The following is a 6,000-nucleotide window of genomic DNA, read 5'->3' as shown; positions in this document are numbered from 1 at the left end:
ACCCATGCAATTCTCTGACTTTTTTTTCCTCAGTGGAGAAATTCAAATGGAAAAGGGAAACTTTGTTCTAAATCTGTACTTCTAGCTCTCAAGAGTCAAGGAGTAATGGTAATGTATGTGTTTGTAGGGGGTTCTCACAAAAGAAAAAAAATTGGAAAATGAAGGATTTTTATAGGGCATGGAAAAGAAATAGAGGACTAGGGGGCATGGCTCAAGTGGTAGAGTGCCTGTCTAGCAAGCATGAGGCTCTGAATTCAAACCCCAGTATCATGGAAGGAAGGAAGGAAAGGAAGGAAGAGAAAGAAAGAAACAGAGTGAGAGAGAGGAAGGAAGGAAGGAAGAAAGAGAAAAAGTAATACAGGATTGTACTTGAGGGTTGTTTTTTTTTATCTTGAAATAAATTATAGATTCACAGGAAGTTGCTCTTCACCCAGTCCCCCAATGAATACCTCTCACACAATGATAGTACAATAGAAAGGCTAGAAAATCTGACATAGGTACAATATGTGTGTCTAGTTCTATGTTGTCTTATTACATTGTATAGATACATGGACCCACCAATGCAGTCAAGATGCAGCGCTGTTCCATCTCCACAAAGTTCTTCTTCGTGTACCTCTTTATAGTCACACCCACACCTCTACAGCCATCCTTAACTTCAGTTAACCATTAATTTGTTCTCCATTTCTTTTGTACAGTTTCCTAGTTAGGCATGATGACACACACCTGTAATCCCAGCATTGGGAAGCTAAGGCAGAAGGATTGGAGTTTGAGGCCAGCCTGGGCCACATAGCAAGTTTTAGGCCAGCCTGTGATATATAGCAAGACTCTGTCTCAATGAAAAACAACCCCCCCCAAACAAACAAAAGTACAGTCTCCTTGAGAAAATGGATTAGTAACTTGTTTTCATGAAATCTCAGGCTCAGAGTCATGGCCTTTCCTACCCAAACTTGCATGCCATGCCTAAATTCCATCTAGTGTCCCTGGCAAAAGGCTCATTCAGCCCCTATCACACAAACTAGACCGTTTCTGATATTTTATGTGTTGACGAATTTTATATAAACATTTAAAACCTGGACATTGTTTCCTTTCATAAATTTATTCAGTAATTAACAAAACTCTTACCTGTAGATTAACTTTTACAAAATGCCCTCTCACGTGCTGATGTCCCCATCACCCAGTGTCCTGTCCCAAAGGAGCATCTCCTTTTTCTGTTCCTTTTACCTAGTTCAAGGGATAAGATACAGGAAGCCTGGAAGGCTCTCAGGAAATTCCAGAAAACCCATCACTACAGATTAAATAATCTGCCCTCCAGCAACAGGGGCTTTTCAAGTGAAAGTGGTTCCTGTGGTAACTGTAGTTCCCAAACTGATTGTTATCTACAAGGTATCCACCAGGCTCATTTCCTGAGGTAATCTCAACTGGAGCTCAACTCCTCCGGGACTCTCTGAGTAGGAGAGCTGTACAGGGCAGTCTGTGGTCCATTATAAACATCAGAAAATAACTACTCAGTCATGTTAAAACAGAAAGGGAATAGCAGAAGGGAAGCCCTGGAGATTCCAAGGTTAGGATTAATTTGGATCCCCATCACTTCTCCCCTAGACTGTTTCTATCTTTCCACATTGTGCGAACTTAATCTTGCTCTTCACAAGGAATAATACCAAGCGCTCTTCACCTTAACAGCAGCACATATACAAAGCCAGGCTCAGATCCATTAGGATGCGGTACACTTTACAAGAAAAGACTTCAAGCTGGGCGCCAGTGGCTCATGCCTGTAATCCTAACTACTCAAGAGGCAGCCAGAGCAAATAGTTTATAAGACCCTATCTTGATTAAAAAAAAAAAAAAAACCTTCACAAAATAAAAAGGGCTGGTGGAATGGCTCAAGGTATAGGCCCTGAGTTCAAACCCCAGCAAGTCAAAAAAACAAAAAGAAAAAAAAAAAGAAATGACTTCAAACTAGCAGCTCCCTCCACTGCCAACCTCAGAGGTAGAGGAGAGGTCGGTATTTGCCTCTGAAGCCAGGAGACACTGGCCCCAGTTCCTATTTTCTGAATAGGAACACCTTGCCTTCCAGGACACTCATCACTTCCCCTTAGGTGAAACAATGAGGGAAGGCGAGAATGCACCTAATTTTGTGCCCCACTCCCGAGTGCCATTGCTCTGGGTCCACATCACAGCCACAAGCAAAGGCCCTCAATATGTATGGTTAATGCAGCAGCTTGTGTCTCAAGTAACCCAAAGTGAAAAGATATTTGTGACTAATTTAATAAATTTGACATGTTCTCCTCTGCCCTGTATTTTTTCTAGAGGGGTCAGGAAGTATTTTTTTGTGGCTACTCCTACGTTATCCTTTTCTTAATTTAGGGCAAGTAGAAAGAACACAGAGACAGTGTCCGGTCTAGATGCTGGTGTTGGCTTTGCCTCTTATTTGCTAGGAGGCCCTCTTGTGGAGGACAACATCAGCTCTCAGAGCCTCAATGTCCTCATCTCAAAAGAGGGACAAATAATAACTGCCCTTCTAACCTTACAAAGGTGATTGTCGAGATAAAAAGGGAGCAAAGAAAAGTCTTTGTGAAGGTTTTAAAGGGAAAATACAATGATTAATACATTACTAAAACACAGTATTGAAGTAGTTTTAAAATGTTACTCAGTGTTTAGCAAAATATTCTTAAAGTCTTCACTATTCCATTTTAGGTGTTTTTTGCTTATTTTGACTCAATTCTTAGTATTGTTCATTATAATTTTTTAGTATGAGGCGATAACATATTATTAAATCATTAGTATGTGGGATAAAATAATCCAAATATTATTTAAATGGAGGAGGAGATACATTAAGAATTTGGTTTCCTGCATAGACAAGCTAACTTTGTGGAGCCCATAGGTTTACTCCTTTTGAGTAGGATTACTGTTTCACAACACCAAATTGTGTCCTGGTCATTTGGTTGTAAAGGAGACAATCAGATGCCCTGTGGGGGCCCATCACCAGGTCAATTGTCAGGATATCTCACCTAGTTCGGGGTGTGTGTGTGTGTGTGTGTGTGTGTGTGTGTGTGTGTGTATGTGTTTAGATTGCCCCATACTGGATCCCTGGGGCTTTGAGCTGAGAACTTCATCAGGTTCCTGCTAGAGGCTAATTAATCATCACATCAGCTCATTGCAAAACCAAGTAGCCATGCTGATCTATTAATGCAGGTCTCTGGAGTCATTAGGACAGTAAAAGAGAAGGAAATAGCCTAATCTCCTCCCAGGATTAGAAAAGAGAAGTTCCTGAGATCTAATGAGTTCCTGTGAAACTGGAGGTGTGCTCCTAGCATTATTCTTTTTCTACCTTTTCCAGGAATATTCCTTTCAAAAAGCTACCCAAACAAAAGGACCTATTGTATTGCCTGGCAGGGCCCAAGCATTTAAGGCTTCTTCTCCTGTATGCAATACAATTTAGTGAAGACTAGCTAACTGTTTGGAAAGTGAAAATAGTAGTCAGTCAACCACCTGCCCTTCCTACCTTTATGATGTTAAACTAGTCTGACAGTTTTTGAATCTACAGCAATTCTCTTCATTCTGGGAGAGCTTGTGATTTGCAATTTGATTCATATTTGGGTCAACAGTCACTCTCAAGAGGGAGTAACTTTGATAATTGCTCCAGGTTTTTTTTCTGACCATGCTGAAATATTTAGCATGGTAAATATGCTAGTAGAAAAATGAAAAAGGTCTTCCTTTCAGTGGAGCAAGTGATTGCTAGCATGGTAGCAGTTTGGTTTTCTGCTGTTGTTGTGGCTGAAATGACTGGTTGTTTTGTATTGTGTGTTGCACATATGTTGGTGCAACACACAATACAGTTGCCACAAAAAGTGAACTCTTTAACTGGGAAGAAGCATGTTATAAATCATACATTGTTAAGTCATACAGACCTAAATTTATTAGCTGTAGGATCTTGGAAAGGGTAATTGTGTATCTCAGCTTCAGTCATCTGTAAGGTGGGCATGGTATCTGCCTTGTACTATTGCTGCAAGATTGTTAGGCAGCTATTTGGTGAGGACCCTGTGTCAGGCAGATAGTGATTCTCAAATTTTAAAACACATTTGGATCGCCTGGGGGGTCTTCTTAAGCTGCTGACCTGACTTAGAGTCTAGAGTGGAGCCTGAGATGCTCCAGTCCTAGTAAGCTCACAGGATATGCTCATGTTCCTGGGACCACATTTGGCATAGTGAGGGTCTGGATATTGTATGCAAGGGCCAACCACAGTTAGTACTTAATACGTGGTCACCACAGAATATTTCAATCACTCATTTAAAAATGAGAAGAAGTGAGAGGTTCACCTGAATCCAAGAGTTCAAGAATGGTCTGAGTAACATAATGAGACACCATCTAAAAAAAAAGACTCAGAAGAAACTCCTTTTCCACAAAAGTAATAACCAATGTGTCAATACCTATGTTCCCATATCCTTTACAGAATCTGATCAAGATTGCCATGGCTTGGGCTGTAGCTCAGTGGTAAAGCACTTGTTTAGTGTGTACAAGGCCCTGGATTCCATCCCCAGTACCCCCCCAAAAAAACCCAAACAAACAACAAAAAGAGATTGGCCATGATTGGTAATTTCTGAAGATAGGTGATGGGTAGATAGGAGTTATTATACATTCTATTGGCTTTTGTAAATGTTTAGTTTTCCCATAATAAAATTTTAAGTTAAAAAAGAAAATCCACCTAACAAAGGATTTTTAGGGCAAACTACTGTGTATGATACTGGCAGATATATGTCATTATACACTTGTCCAAACCTAAAAAATGTGGCACACCAATAAGTGAACCTTCCTGGACACTGTGGATTTGGGAGATAATTATGTGTTTATGTAGGCTCCTGGATTGTAATTAATGTACCACAATGGTGCAGGATGTTGATAGTGGGGGAAGCTGTGCATGTGCATCATGGAAACTCTCTGTACTTTGCACACAATCTTGCTGTGAACCCAAAAGCACACTACAAAATAAAGTCTATTAAAAAAAAGAAAACCACCTCACAAATAGAAAACACCTGTTTCCCCACAGCCTGAGAACAGCCAAAAACACAGGTTACTTAGTACAGTGATTAGTTCCAAAAATACGTTCTTTAGAGAAAAGAGAGGGTTTTTGTTGTGGTTTTCTTTGGGGGGGGGAGGTTTCTTTGCAGAACTGGGGTTTGATTTCAGGGCCTACACCTTGGCCTCTCCACCATCTCTTTTTTGTGCTGAGTTTTTTTGAGATAGGGTCTCGAGAGCTATTTGCCTGGGCTGGCTTCAAACCACGATCCTCTTGATCTGTGACTCCTGAGTAGCTAGGGTTATAGGCGTGAGCCACAGGTGCCCAGCGAGAGAGAGAGCTTTTGTTTAAATTCCCAAATAAATTAATTCCTAACTTTGCCTCTTATGATTGTGCAAAAGTAATTTACTGTGGGATTTCATCTACATGTGTATGCCAAGTTTGCATTCTGTCACCCATCCCAGGGTTTAGCACGTTTTTCTTAACATTAGCACAGCTCACATTTCATTTTGTCAAGATGGATTTTACATTGTTTTTCTCCACCTTGGTGGACTAAAATCTGCCTCAATACTCATGAAATCATTTCATTTATTCTTTTTATTTTAGTGAAACAGGGCTGTCCCCCACCTACCTGATAACATACTGAATTGCCACCTTATGTGTTCATTAAGTCAGTGATTCACAAAGCAATCTCCCAGCTAGTTGGAAAATGCATTTGGTGAGCTAGACATCATCTTCTTTGAAACTGGGCCCAGTTTTTACTAGGCACTAAAGCTGCCATAGCCCACAATAAATGTCCCTTTAATTTGCTGAAGATCTTGAACTAAGTGATAGGCAAAGTCAGAGAAAAACTGAAGAATCAAAATAAGGGAAACAGCCAAATTGAGTTAGGTCCATTCACATTTTTGTTATCTAGATCATATAAAGCCTCTCCAAACCAGTGTCCTAGTTTGTCCTTCCTTTCCTTGCCTATGGCTTACTTAAAG

The sequence above is a fragment of the Castor canadensis genome, chromosome X (assembly GCF_047511655.1).
Source record: "Castor canadensis chromosome X, mCasCan1.hap1v2, whole genome shotgun sequence".
In the NCBI taxonomy this organism is placed as follows: domain Eukaryota; kingdom Metazoa; phylum Chordata; class Mammalia; order Rodentia; family Castoridae; genus Castor; species Castor canadensis.
Note: the sequence above shows the minus strand (reverse complement) of the source record.